Below are 15,602 nucleotides of genomic sequence, written 5' to 3'. Positions count from 1 at the left end.
TTTAGTCCCAGTTTAGTCCCAGTCAGAGACCTGTGGATCAAATAAATGATGTTTAAACTCACAGATGTTCTTCTGAGGAGAAGAACTGATGCTGCAGCAGGGAGAAGAACCTCAGAGCTTCAACCAGACTATGAGTTCAGATTTGAAACCACCTGAACAGAAGACAAACACACCTGGACAGGTGACTTTGTATCTACTCTATAAGATGATTTATCACCTGGAGTCTCTGCTGATCTGTAAAACTATAAACGTATTTTCCTACTAAATCTGTTAATATTCATAAAATTGCTTAAATCTGTGATCAGGGAGAAGCTGCTGTCTGTTCCTGTTTAACATCAGTTTAAAGTTAAGATCAGCAGAAGGGACTCCTACTGGAGGCTCGATTTAATTAATAAAAGGACAACTTGAGATGTTCAGCAGGAGAACATGGAATCCTGTCAGCTGAGAGTTTAGAACTGCTTTAACTTCAGGCTTCAGCAGAAACTCAGCAGAGAACAAAGAGGAAGTTCAGACCTAAAAACAGAATACAGCTTTAAAATTACATGTTTGACTGAAGTCTGAAGGAGCAGCAGGAAGCCTCCCACTGCTTCACATGTTCAGCTTTAACCTACCGACATGCAGTAGAAACACGATCCTACAACTCTATAAAAAATGTCTTAACAACCCAAAACTGAAATCTCATTTACAGAATGTTTTCTACAATTCTACAGTTTCACTCAACAGAAACTTTTATCCAAAGTGACGTACATCTGAGAGTAGATACAAGACCAGCAAGGATCTAGTCAGAAGAAAACAACCTGGACAAGATCCTCCAAAGATCCTCCAACAATCCCCTAATGATCCTCCAAATATCCCCTAAAGATCCTCCAAAGATCCTCTAAAGATCACCCAAAGATCCTCCAAAATCCTCTAAAGATCCTCCAAAGATCCTCTAATGATGGTCCAAATATCCTCCAAAAATCCTCTAAAGATCCCCCAAAGATCGCCTAAAGATCCTCCAAAGATCCCCTAAAGATCCTCCAAAGATCCCCTAAAGATCCTCCAAAGATCCTCTAAAGATCCCATAAAGATCCTCCAAAGATCCTCTAATGATCCTCCAAAGATCCTCTAAAGATCACCCAAAGATCCTCCAAATATCCTCTGATGAACCTTCAAATATCCTCTAAAAATCGTCTAAAAATCGTCTAAAGATCCTCTAAAGACCCCCTAAAGATCCTCCAAAAATCCTCTAAAGATCCTCCAAAAATCCTCTAAAGATCCTCTAAAGATCCTCTAAAGATCCTCTAAAGATCCTCTAAAGATCCTCTAAAGATCCTCCAAAAATCCTCTAAAGATCCTCTAAAGACCCCCTAAAGATCCTCCAAAAATCCTCTAAAGATCCTCCAAAAATCCTCTAAAGATCCTCTAAAGATCCCCTAAAGATCCTCCAAAAATCCTCTAAAGATCCTCTAAAGATCCTCCAACTCTATAGTCCTATAGTTCTACAGTTTCATTCATCAGACATTTTTCCGTCACCACTTATGAAACATCTAGAGTCAGTGATAAAGTTTCTCCATGGTGAACATCTGGAGTCCTGACTTCACAGATCCAGTCCTGTGTTTGTAAACTGCAGCTCCACCAGCATGGTTGTTGTTGTTGATGGACTTTCTGGTTTCACATCATCCACACCTGGAGATAGGTGAGTCCTGGTGGTTCATGGATCTTCAGCCATGTGAGCTGCAGGAACTTTAAACTCTGGAACCTCCATCAGTCAGGTAGAACTGAAGAAGAACCCCAGATGAAGGTGGAACGTCTTTAAGAAGCTACCAGAGAAGTCCACATGGTTTCTACCATTTGCCTGAAAAAAGATCCTGATTTACTGCATGTAAATCAGCTAAAATATCATTATTTTATAGAAGAAAAAATATGTTTAAGAATATAAATATAATTAATAATAATAAAAAAACAAACAAGATCAAACTGAATGACATCGAACATCTGTTTGACAGATAATTTGTTCTTTTATGATATGTGATGGTTCAGTTCTACTATTTACTGTATTTTAATGATGATTTTACAATAATAATTGTAGAATATCCTGCACATATTGAACTATTTTAATGTGTTCCTGTTTTTCTGTTCAGCTCAAAACTTTATGATTCTTTTGTCACCAGACTTTTGGTTGCAGTCGAGTCCCTCCAGGCTCCGCTGCTCTCAGGACAGCAGAAATCTTGGAGTTTTACAGAATCTGGTTTATTTTGGACTGATTATTAAATAAGACGTGTAGAATAAAGTGATTGTGATGAAATATTAGGATGTGAAGCTCAGAGGAGAAACTGGAGATACTTCTGGCTGATAAATGTAATATTATGGGATGAACGGGATGGTTTCAGAGTTTCCAAGTTTTGTTTTTTTTTGTCTGCATTTGTTCTCATTGTTTAACTCCACAAAAGGGGAGTCAACATTGTATGAGATCGATGCATATTTTAGTCTTGCAGCCAAATATTTTAATATTTAGTGCATGTGTGTGACCATCACCAGCCCTCCCTGAAAGCTAAGCAGACATTCTTTATTAGAATTCCCTATTATGAGCCAGGGAGGGCAGTGCTACACCTCAGTGATGTGTGGGGGAAACAAAGACTGGACAGGACGAACAGGACGAACAGGACGAACAGGATGAACAGGATGAACAGGGATAGAAATTAACAGGCGGTGCTATTGCATTTAAAGATTTTAAGGTGGTGTGTTATTCCCAACTACTAACTGTCCATCAATGAATAAAAAAATAAATAAAAATTTGAGAAAAGAAAAGAAAACCAAACCAGCACAAAAGAAAAAGAAAATCAATAAATAAATAATTAAACAAACGGTACTGAGCACCATAATTGTGGATGTCTTGATAGTATAGAATAGAATAGAATAGGCCAGAAGAGGATACTAGTGCAAGAGAGAATGAGTTTAGGGTAGAGAGTCTGGAGAGATTCTCAGCACATTCTGGCGGGACCAATCATTCACTGAAATGGGACTCGACAGTAGCTGGTGAGACCTGATCAAACATGCAAGTGTGAAGAACCCCGAAGCCCAGAACAGCAATCACAGCAAGGCAGGGCCAAGCCAACAGGGCGCCCCTCCCCCCGGGCCGTAGGAGCCACAGGGCGGCACCCCCAGAGAGCCACCGGGGCCACCGTGAACGACGCGAACCCGGAGAACAAGAGGGAGCAGCTACCGACACCCCCAGCGTGTCAAGACCAACCCAGGCGGCCCGGGGCACGAGGACCCACCCGCCACCCAAACCCCAACCCCGCCCACCCCCAAAACACACAGCAGCACCACAAAACACACAGCAGCACCAATAAACACACAGCAGCAACACAAAGACACACAGAAGCAACACAAAGACACAACAGCAACACAAAACACACAGCAGCACCACAAAAGACATAACAGCAACACAAAACACACACCAGCCCCACAAAGACACACAACCAACACAAAGACACACAACAGCACCACAAAGACACACAGCAGCAACACAAAACACACAGCAGCACCACAAAGACACAAAACCAACAAGAGACACAAAACAACCGCAAAGAGACACAAAGCAATCACAAAGACACAAAACAACCAAAAAGAGATACAAAACAAACACAAAGAGACACTAAACAACCACAAAGACACAAAACAAACACAAAGAGACCCAAAACTACCACAAAAATACACATAACTTCCACAAAAATACACAAAACCACCACAAAAATACACAAAACCGCCACAAAAATACACAAAACCACAACAGAAATACATAAACTGCCACAAAAATACACAAAACCATCACAATGATGTGAAGCACGGTGGTGGCAGCATCATGATGTGAAGCACGGTGGTGGCAGCATCATGATGTGAAGCATGGTGGTGGCAGCATCATGGTGTGAAGCACGGTGGAGGCAGCATCATGATGTGAAGCATGGTGGTGGCAGCATCATGATGTGAAGCATGGTGGTGGCAGCATCATGATGTGAAGCACGGTGGTGGCAGCATCATGATGTGAAGCATGGTGGTGGCAGCATCATGATGTGAAGCATGGTGGTGGCAGGATCATGGTGTTCCTCAGCAGCAAGTCCTGGAAGGCTGGTAAAGGTAAAGGTTAATGAAATCAGGAGGAGAACCTGATGCCGTCTGAGGAGAACTTGGAGAAGATCAGTTTTCCATCAAAAAGATCCTCAGAGATGTTTTTATAAACAACGAGGTGGAATCTGTTTTCACTTTGACTAGAAAGAGTGTTTTTTTTGTAAATTCCTGTCAAAAATCCAAATTAAATTGAACGTGATTCAACACTGAAAGTCTGTGGATGAAGAAACCTCCAGGAGGATGGATGCTTAATGAAATCTGGAAGTCTGGAATCAGATCCATGAAGAACTTCTGAGAGTCTCCAAACTTCCAACCGGCTAAAAACAGACTTTCCCATTTCCAGTGTTGTTTCTATTTTGAGCACTACTGGAGGACTGACTCCCAGCTGACTGCTGCTTCCTCCTGCTGCCATCAGGACTCTTATTGTGGCGGGAACATTTCACATTTCCTCCCTCAGAAAGGGCAGTAATGCAGCGTTAAGTGGAGCCTCTGATGGTTCATCTGATGACGTGTCCACCAGGGAAATGTCAGAGCACCATGGAGGGATTTAACTCAGCATCTAGACAGGAAACCTGGATCCAGAGACGAAACCAGCAGAAACACTTCAGATAAACTCAATCAGATATGACAACAGTTTCCCCAAAAAACCCACAAAACATGTTAAATTACTACAGAGACACAGAATCACCACAAAATATGCAAAATTACCACAAAAAGATGCAAAAATAACGATTAAAAGATACAAAATCATCACAAAAAGATGTAAGTTTACCATAAAAAGATGCAAAATTACCATAAAAAGACGTAAAATCATCAGAAAAAGACGCAAAATCACCATAAACCAGAACCATATAGTAGACATGGACCAGGACCATCATGGACCAGGACCATCTAGTAGACATGGACCAGGACCATCATGGACCAGGACCATCTAGTAGACATGGACCAGGATCATCATGGACCAGGACCATCTAGTAGACATGGACCAGGACCATCATGGACCAGGACCATCTAGTAGACATGGACCAGGATCATCATGGACCAGGACCATCTAGTAGACATGGACCAGGACCATCATGGACCAGGACCATCATGGACCAGGACCATCTAGTAGACATGGACCAGGACCATCATGGACCAGGACCATCATGGACCAGGACCATCTAGTAGACATGGACCAGGACCATCATGGACCAGGACCATCATGGACCAGGACCATATAGTAGACATGGACCAGGACCATCATGGACCAGGACCATCTAGTAGACATGGACCAGGATCATCATGGACCAGGACCATCTAGTAGACATGGACCAGGACCATCATGGACCAGGACCATCATGGACCAGGACCATCTAGTAGACATGGACCAGGACCATCATGGACCAGGACCATCATGGACCAGGACCATATAGTAGACATGGACCAGGACCATCATGGACCAGGACCATCATGGACCAGGACCATATAGTAGACATGGACCAGGACCATCATGGACCAGGACCATCTAGTAGACATGGACCAGGACCATCATGGACCAGGACCATCTAGTAGACATGGACCAGGACCATCATGGACCAGGACCATCATGGACCAGGACCATATAGTAGACATGGACCAGGACCATCATGGACCAGGACCATCTAGTAGACATGGACCAGGATCATCATGGACCAGGACCATCTAGTAGACATGGACCAGGACCATCATGGACCAGGACCATCATGGACCGGGACCATCTAGTAGACATGGACCAGGACCATCATAGACCAGGACCATATAGTAGACATGGACCAGGACCATATAGTAGACATGGACCAGGACCATCATGGACCAGGACCATCTAGTAGACATGGACCAGGACCATCATGGACCAGGACCATCTAGTAGACATGGACCAGGACCATCATGGACCAGGACCATCTAGTAGACATGGACCATGACCATCATGGACCAGGACCATCATGGACCAGGACCATATAGTAGACATGGACCAGGACCATCATGGACCAGGACCATCTAGTAGACATGGACCAGGATCATCATGGACCAGGACCATCTAGTAGACATGGACCAGGACCATCATGGACCAGGACCATCATGGACCAGGACCATCTAGTAGACATGGCCCAGGACCATCATGGACCAGGACCATCATGGACCAGGACCATCTAGTAGACATGGACCAGGACCATCATGGACCAGGACCATCTAGTAGACATGGACCAGGACCATCATGGACCAGGACCATCATGGACCAGGACCATATAGTAGACATGGACCAGGACCATCATGGACCAGGTCCATCTAGTAGACATGGACCAGGATCATCATGGACCAGGACCATCTAGTAGACATGGACCAGGACCATCATGGACCAGGACCATCATGGACCAGGACCATCTAGTAGACATGGACCAGGACCATCATGGACCAGGACCATCATGGACCAGGACCATATAGTAGACATGGACCAGGACCATCATGGACCAGGACCATCTAGTAGACATGGACCAGGATCATCATGGACCAGGACCATCTAGTAGACATGGACCAGGACCATCATGGACCAGGACCATCATAGACCAGGACCATCTAGTAGACTCCATGATGAACTGAAGGTTCAGGTGTAAAAATTCAGCTGGTGACGACAAAGTTAAAGTATTTAAACCAACAGAGGTCTGTTGTGTGTGTGTGTTGTGTGTCTGTTGTGTGTGTCTCTGTTGTGTGTTGCGTGTCTGTTGTGTGTGTTGTGTGTGTGTGTGTTGTATGTGTGTTATACGTGTTGTGTGTGTGTGTGTGTGCTGTGTGTTGTGTATCAGACAAAGCCTCAGTCAGTTCCAGCAGCAGGGATTATATTTGGAGATAAAGACTGAATGTCCTGTTTTCTATAAACCTGATCCAGCTGCACACACACAGACACACACACACACACACACACACACACACACACACACACACAACACTGTAGCACTACTACTGGGTTCTAGGAAACACCTGGGACTAACTGCAGGAGTACTACAGTAGTACTGTAGTAGTACTGTAGTACTGCAGTAGTAGTACTACAGTACTACTACTGCAGTGCAACACTATTACTGTAGTACTACAGTAGTAGTACTGTAGTAGTAGTAGTAGTAGTAGTACTACTACTGTAGTACTGCAGTACTACAGTAGTACTACTGTAGTACAACAGTAGTAGTACTGTAGTAGTAGTAGTACTACTACTGTAGTACTGCAGTACTACAGTACTAGTACTGTACTACTGTACTACTACAGTAGTACAGTACTACAGTAGTAGTACTGTAGTACTGTAGTACTGCAGTACTACAGTACTACTACTGTAGTACTACAGTAGTTGTAGTACTACAGTAGTAGTACTGTAGTAGTAGTACTACTACTGTACTGTACTACTGTACTGTACTAGTACTACTACTACAGTAGTACTACTACTGTAGTACTGTAGTACAGTGGTACTGTAGTACTGCAGTACTACAGTACTACTACAGTACTACTGTAGTACTCCTGCAGTTAGTCCCAGGTGTTTCCTAGAACCCGTCAGAACCAGAACTTTCTGCTGCATCCAGTCCTGTTCTGTTCTGACCCACAATCCTTTGCAGCAGCAGGAAATCTCCTTTAAGGAACCAATCAGCTGACGGGGTTCTGATCAGAACGTCTGGTCGTTAATAAACACCAGTCAGCTGATAAACTCAGCTCTGGGTTCTACCTGCAGAACTCTGAGGTCCAGCAGCCTGGAGGAGAACAAACAGGAAGCTCAGCGTTTACTTTGGATGGTTTCATGAGAACACGCTCCAGGACAACACGCTCCAGGAGAACACGCTCCAGGAGAACACGTTCTGTTTGCTCAGCAGGATCCAGGAGGAAACCAGTACCATGTGTGTCTCTGAGCTCCACCCGCTGTTTAGCAGCAGTATTTATATCTGCAGCCTGTCATTAGAACCACCGCCCTGGACCACAACTGGAGGTTCTGGTTCCACAGCAAACATCTGCCGGAGGTCTGGAGGTTCAGATCCACTGAGGAACCTTCAGCTTCTCCCACATCTGTCCAGGAACAGTAAAATACACAAACCCAGTCCAGTATTACATAAATATATTTATATCTACTCCACCAGCCACCTTCTCTTTCAGTTTATTTTCTACACTGTAGATTGATCCTGAACATTAACTCTGTTTGTTTACTGCATAGTTCCATCTGTGTTCTGTTATAGTTCTGATGTCTTCAGTGTTTATATATATATACACATATACATACATATATACACATAAAATATAATATGTATTATGTAGAAAATACTTCAATAAAAGCCTCTGAATGAGGAGGTGACTGGAAACTCTAAATGACTCAAAATCTCCAAAACGACCCCAAAAAGTTCAAATTACACAAAAATATACAAAAAATATTCAAAATATTATTTGTTCAAAATTACAAAACGCCGTCAACAATAAACCAAATCTATCCCAAAATTACAGCGACTTCTACCAAAACTCATGTTCTTCCTCCTAAATGTCACAATGCTAGCTTTGCTAGCATGGGCATGTGACTAGCATTTATATTTTAGCTTTCAGGTGCTAGCCTTGTTAATTATTAGCCTAAGAAAGCTAATGACTAGCCAAGGAATGCTATGACTAGTCTAGCATAGCTAATGACTAGCCAAGAAAGCTAATGACTAGCCTCAGAAAGCTAATGACTAGCCTAGGAATGCTAATGATTGGCCCAGAAAAGCTAAAGACTAGCCTCAGAAAGCTAGTGACTAGCCAAGGAATGCTAATGATTAGCCTTGGAAAGCTAATGACTAGCCACGGAATGCTAATGACTAGCCTAGGAAAGCTAATAATTAGCTTAGGGATGCTATGACTAGCCTAGAAAGGCCAATGACTAGTCTAGGAATGCTAACTACTAGCCTAGGAAGGCTATTGACTAGCCAAGGAAGACTAATGACTAGCCTATGATAGCTAATAACTAGCCTAGGAAAACTAATAACTAGCTTAGGGATGCTATGACCAGCCTAGGAAGGCTAATGACTAGCCTAGGAAGGCTATTGACTAGCCTAGGAAGGCTACTAACTAGCTTAGGAATGCTATGACTCCCCTACGGATGCTATGACTAGCCAAGGAAAGCTAATGACTAGCCTAGGAAGGTTAATAACTAGCCTAAGAAGGCTAATAAAAAATAAAAAGTAAATAATGACTAGCAAAGGAAAGCTAGCCTATGATAGCTAATAACTAGCCTAGGAAAGATAATAACGAGTCTTGGAAAGATAATAACTAGCCTAGGAGTGCTACGACTAGCCTAGAAAGGCTAATGACTAGCCTAAGAATGCTAATGACTAGCCTAGGGAGGCTATTTACTAGCCAAGCAAGGCTAATAACTAGCCTAGGAATGCTATGACTCCCCTACAGATGCTATGAATAGCCAGGGAAAGCTAATGACTAGCCTAGGAAGGCTAATAACTAGCCTAGGAAGGCTAGTGACTAGCCAAGGAAAGCTAATGACTAGCCTAAGAAGGCTAATAACTAGAGTAGGAAGGCTAATGACTAGCCTAGGAATGCCAATGACTAGCCAAGGAATGTTAATGACTAGCCAAGGAATGCTAATAACTAGCCTAGGGAAGCTAATTATTAGCTTAGGAATGCTAATGACTAGCCAAGGAATGCTAATGACTAGCCTAGGAAAGCTAATTACTAGCCTAGGAATGCTAATAACTAGCCTAGGAAAGCTAATAACTAGCCTAGGAATGCTAATGACTAACCTAGGGAAGCTAATACCTAACCTAGAAATGCTAATGACTAGCCTAGGAAAGCTGATGACGAGTCTAGGAATGCTAATGACTAGCCTAGGAACGCTAATGACTAGCCTAGGAATGCTAACCCTGAGCTGCTAAAGTTCTGCTTCCAGCTTCAGACTCCGGCACCTTCAGGTTCTGCCAGGAACAGTAAAAATACCGACGGATCATCAAACGGACTTGTTCTGGATTAAAACAGAACCGAAGTCTCCTTAAAGTAAAATAAAGAAATAAACTGGATTCCTTTTTATTGTAATAGTGAATGAAAAATGAGATGTTTTCTGTCTGCAGTAAATAAACAGAACATTTAGAGGATTTTACTGCAGGAACTAGTTTAATAAAAGGAAATGTTGTAGTTTAAAAACAGGAGAAGACAGAATAAAAAATAGATCCTTTTCTACATGTGCTCATTGAAAAAAGAGTGGGAAAAAAGTAGAAGAAATGTAAAAGGTGCATGTAGAGGTTTTCTGCTTTTAGTGGAGAGTTCATGGTAAAAAGAAAAGCTGGAAATTGTCTAACTGTGTATCTATAGGAAAAGAAAAAAAGACTTTCTGTGTTTTTAAGTTTACAGCAAATAAATATATAGAATCTCTTTTTCCAAACAGGAAGGACAGAATGTAGTAAATAATTAATTTTCTGCACAATAATGATGAATCTACAGCAGAAATCTAGATATTTGTTTTTCAAAGTTCTGTCAATAATCAGAAGACAGACATTTTCTCTATTTGCTCTGAATTTTCAGTTTGTTCTCTACATCGTGTCTCACTGTTCTGCTGGGTGACGGTTTGTTCTGCTGGTGTTATTTCTGTTTTATTTCTCTATTTTAGTGTTCTGCTGGTTTTATTTCTGTTATTTTTCAGTGTTCTGCTGGGTTTTGTTCTCAGGGCGTCTGCGATGCTTCACACTGATATTCTGTGTTCCCATAATAACCTGAGGAGGAGCAGGGAGGAGCTCTGACTCGTGTATAATTAGAGTTAAATTAGAGGAAGAGCTTCAGGTTCCATCATTTACATTAAACTCACCACAAACCAGAGAGAACCTTTAACCCTCAGAGAGCAAAGTGACTTCATGATGAGAGAAACCGGAGTTAAAGATGATAAACTGGTCACTCCTTCATCTGCAGTCACTTTATTAATTTAAAGAAGCTTGTGCTTATTTTGCAGCTTCTTGTCAGAATGCTGTCTATTTTTGTGGTGATTTATCTTTTTCTGTAGTGATTTTAAATCTTTCTGTGATGATGTTGGATCCTTGTCTGTTGATTTTTAAAAAAAAATATATATACATGTAAAAAATTATTGTCGTGATTTCTTGTCCTCATGTTATCATGTCACATCTTTTCGTGGCTTTTTTGGGGGGTCTCTATGTGGTCATTTTCCTTTTTCTGATGATCTGGTATCAGTTTTTAATAGAACGCAGATGTGTTTTCCTCTAAAATGTCATAAGATGCCAAGGAAAGCTAATGACTAGCCTAGGAATGCTAATGACTAGCCTAGGAATGATATGACTAGCCTACTAATGCTAATGACTAGCCTAGGAATGCCAATGACAAGTCTAGGAATGCTATGATGAGCCTAATAATGCTAATGACTAGCCTAGGAAAGCTAATGATTATTCAATGAATGCTAATGACTAATCAATGAATGCTAATGACTAGCCAAGGAATGCTATGACTAGCCAAGGCATGCTATGACTAACTAAGGAATGCTAATGACTAGCCTAGAAAAGCTAATAACTAGCCTAGGAATGCTGTGACTAGTCTCATAATGCTAATTACTAGCCAAGGAATGCTAATGACTAGTCTAATAATGCTAATGACTAGCCTAGGAATGCTAATGACTAGCCTAGGAAAGCTAATGACTAGCCTAGGAATGCTAATGACTAGCTTAGGAATGCTAATGACTAGCCTAGAAAAGCTAATAACTAGCCTAGGAATGCTATGACTAGTCTAATAATGCTAATGACTAGCTAAGGAATGCTAATGACTAGTCTAATAATGCTAATGATTAGCCTAGGAAAGCTAATGACTAGCCTAGGAATGCTAATGACTAGTCTAATAATGCCAGTGACTAGCCTAGGAAAGCTAATGACTAGCCTAGGAATGCTAATGACTCGTCTAATAATGCTAATGACTAGCCTAGGAAAGCTAATGACTAGCCTATGGAAGCTAATGCCTCCTAAATGTCATGGTTCTATCTGCTGGACTGATAAAGTTCTGGAAAAGTCCATTAAAAAGTGATAAATCTGGACCCACCTCTATGAAACTCTGGAAATATTCCCAGTCTGAAGGTAGAACTCTGATCATCAACAAAGTTATTGCAGATGAAGAATCAGATGTTCAGAGGAGGTTTTATTCAGATTTAGTTTCTCTGAGCTGTTCAAACATCTATCTGAGCTGTGAGGTTAAAGAGTTTCCATCTGTCAGCAGAATAAAGATTATCTGGATATTTCCAGAACTTTAAACTACAAACAGCGAACAGAAGCTGCAGTGATTCAGAAATAGCTGCTGGTTCTCTGGCATTGGTTCTGATCCAGATGGACGATTCAGCCCAACAAATAGTCCTCAGACTGCCGAGGCCTCTCATTGGTTGGTCGCAGTCGGAGGAGCTCAGTTTGAATTGGCCTGAATTTAAAACCCACCAGAGGAAAGAAGAGCAGCTGAATGAAGTTTCTACAGTAAAATCCTCGAAGTGTCTCTGCTGTCAACACGTTGAATCAAAACAAATCATACACTGGTTCTAAAAACTGGGTCAGAACCTCATGACAGCCGGGTTCCAACACAGAACATTTCTGTCAGAACATCATCTCAGATGGTGGATAGCGACTAGCCTGCCAGCGCTAGTTGCTAACCCTATTGTATACTGGTGACTAGCCTAGAAAAGCTAGTCCATACCCTAGGGATGCTAATAAACAGCCTGGGATGTTAGCAACTTGTCTGCTAACGACTAGCCGAGGAATTGTACTGACCAGCCCAGGAGTGCATGTCTCTGGGCCTCGGGATGCTAGTGACAAGTTAAGGAATGCTACTGACTAGACTGTTAGTTTATGGCTTAGGTACCCTAGTTGCTAGTTTTGGAATGTTAGCAATTAGCCTATGAATGCTCTTGTGTAGCCTTGGAATGTTACTCATCTATTAAAGCTAGTCACTAGCCTTGGCTTGCTAGTCGCTAGTCTAGAGATGCTAATGACTATCCTTGAAATGCTAGTGACTAGCCTAGGATGTTAGCTTTCCCAACATGGGCATGTGACTAGCGTTCTTATTCTAGTGTTCAGATGCCTTGTTAATAACTAGCCTAGTAATGCTAATGACTACTAATGACTAGCCTAAGAGAGCTAATGACTAACCAAGGAATGCTAATGTCTAGCCTAGGAAAGTTAATTACTGGCCTAGTAATGCTAATGACTAGCCTAGGAGAGCTAACAACTAGCCTAAGAATGCTAACGACTAGCCTAGGAATGCTAATGACTTCTAATGGCTAGCCTAAGACAGCTAATGACTAACCAAGGAATGCTAATGACTAGCCTAGGAAAGCTAATGACTAGCCTAGAATGCTAATGACTAGTCTAAAAAAGCTAACGACTAGCCTAGGAGTGCTAATGACTAGCCTAAGAAAGCTAGGAACTAGCCTAGGAGTGCTAATGATCAGCCTAGGAATGCTAATGACTAGTCTAGAAAGGCCAATGACTAGCCTAAGAGAGCTAATGACTAACCAAGGAATGCTAATGACTAGCCTAGGAATGCTGATCATTAGCCTAGGAAAGCTAATGACTAGCCTAAGAATGCTAACAACTACCCTAGGAATGCTAGACAGACAGTCTGTGGGTCACATGATGTTATAGAGGTGAAGCCCCGCCCCTCCCAGTGGACCCATGTGACTGGATCACGATCGATTGATAGCTGGCTGATTATGACACTTTAATAATTAGTGAAATGACTTTTAAACAAACATCAGGACTGATCGATTCACACAGGATCAATAAATCATGTCTTCATGGATCACTGTGAATATTTTTCTGAAACCATGTCAGGAGGGATTTTTAAATAATTACATCATTAAATCCTCCACTCTATGAACATTTCCTATTTGAAGACCAGCCAAACAGCAGTGAACACGTCTGGGGACTATTTAACGCTGCGGATTAACACACATGAATGTTGGTCTGACTGTAAATAAACTGTCAGGAGTTCATTAGCTGCTCTGCCTCCACACAGACACACTGTTAGCATGGCTAGCATGGTTAGCCACACATTAATCTGGCATTCTGAGGCTAGCAACTAGCTTTCCTAGGCTAGCAGTTGGTTTTCTAGGCTAATCATTAGTGATCCTAAGCTAGCCACAAGTGCTCAAGACGAGAGACTAGCTTTCCTAGGCCAGTCACTCGCATCCTGAGGCTAGCAACAAGTATTGCTATGCTAGACACTAGCATTTTGAAGCTAATTATAAGCATTCCTAGCCTAGAAACAATCACTTCTAGGCTAGACACTAACATTCCTAGGCTAGTCACTAGCATTCTAGAATAGGGACTAGCTTTAATAGGCTAGTTATTAGCATGCCTAATTTAGCCATTAGCATTTCTAGGCTAGCAACTAGCTTTCTATACTAATAATTAGCTATCCTAGGCTAGTCACAAGTATTGATGACTAGCATTTCTATCATAGGGACTAGCTTTTATAGGCTAGTTATGCTGCTAATAATAAGCGTGAATTCTGTACGTACAGTCATTGAGTTTAAAAACACGCTAAGCTTTCTGCTTTACTGTCACATTAATCCATGTAGCTGCTATAACATATTTAATACTTTAATGTCATTTAGATCTGCTGTCCAGCTGCATGTGATTCATTCCTACATGACAACAGCCTCATGTTCCCACACTGAGCTGTTTAAAGAACCAGGATTCTGCTAATAGAATATTTCCTTTAATCATGGCTGATGAAGACCGTATGTTCAGATTATAGAAGCTCTGATGGAGGCATTAAAGCTGCATCATGTATGTTCTGGAGCATGATGGAGGCAGCAGCTCGACCTGCTGACCCACTGTGGAAGCTCCGCACAGCATTTCCAGGAAGTCACATGATGTACATCACCACACGTTAGCTTCCCACACCTAGTTAGGCTCTGATAATTAGTTAGCCCCAACAACTAGTTAGTCTCCCATAACTGGTTAGCTAATGTTAGCATTAACTACAACTATAGGAGAATCCTTAGAGTTAGCATGCTGTAGGCTAATGTGGCTAATGTTAGCATTAACTACAACTATAGGAGGATCCTTAGAGTTAACATGCTGCAGGCTAATGTGGTTAATATTAGTATTAGCCACAACTATAGGAAGATCCTTAGAGTTAGCATGCTGTAGGCTAATGTGGCTAATGTTAGCATCAACTACAACTATAGGAGGATCCTTAGAGTTAGCATGCTGTAGGCTAATGCGGCTAATATTAGTATTAGCCACAACTAGAGGAAGATCCATAGAGTTAGCATGCTGTAGGCTAATGTGGCTAAGGTTAGCATTGGCTTCAACTATAGGAGGATCTATAGAGTTAGCATGCTGTAGGCTAATGTGGCTAAGGTTAGCATTGGCTTCAACTATAGGAGGATCTGTAGAGTTAGCATGCTGTAGGATAATGTGGCTAATGTTAGCACTGAGGTTTAAACTGTCACACAGACCTTCAGAGATGGAGGAACTTTAATCCAG

The sequence above is a fragment of the Amphiprion ocellaris genome, chromosome 3 (assembly GCF_022539595.1).
Source record: "Amphiprion ocellaris isolate individual 3 ecotype Okinawa chromosome 3, ASM2253959v1, whole genome shotgun sequence".
NCBI classification, from domain to species: Eukaryota; Metazoa; Chordata; class Actinopteri; family Pomacentridae; genus Amphiprion; species Amphiprion ocellaris.
Note: the sequence above shows the minus strand (reverse complement) of the source record.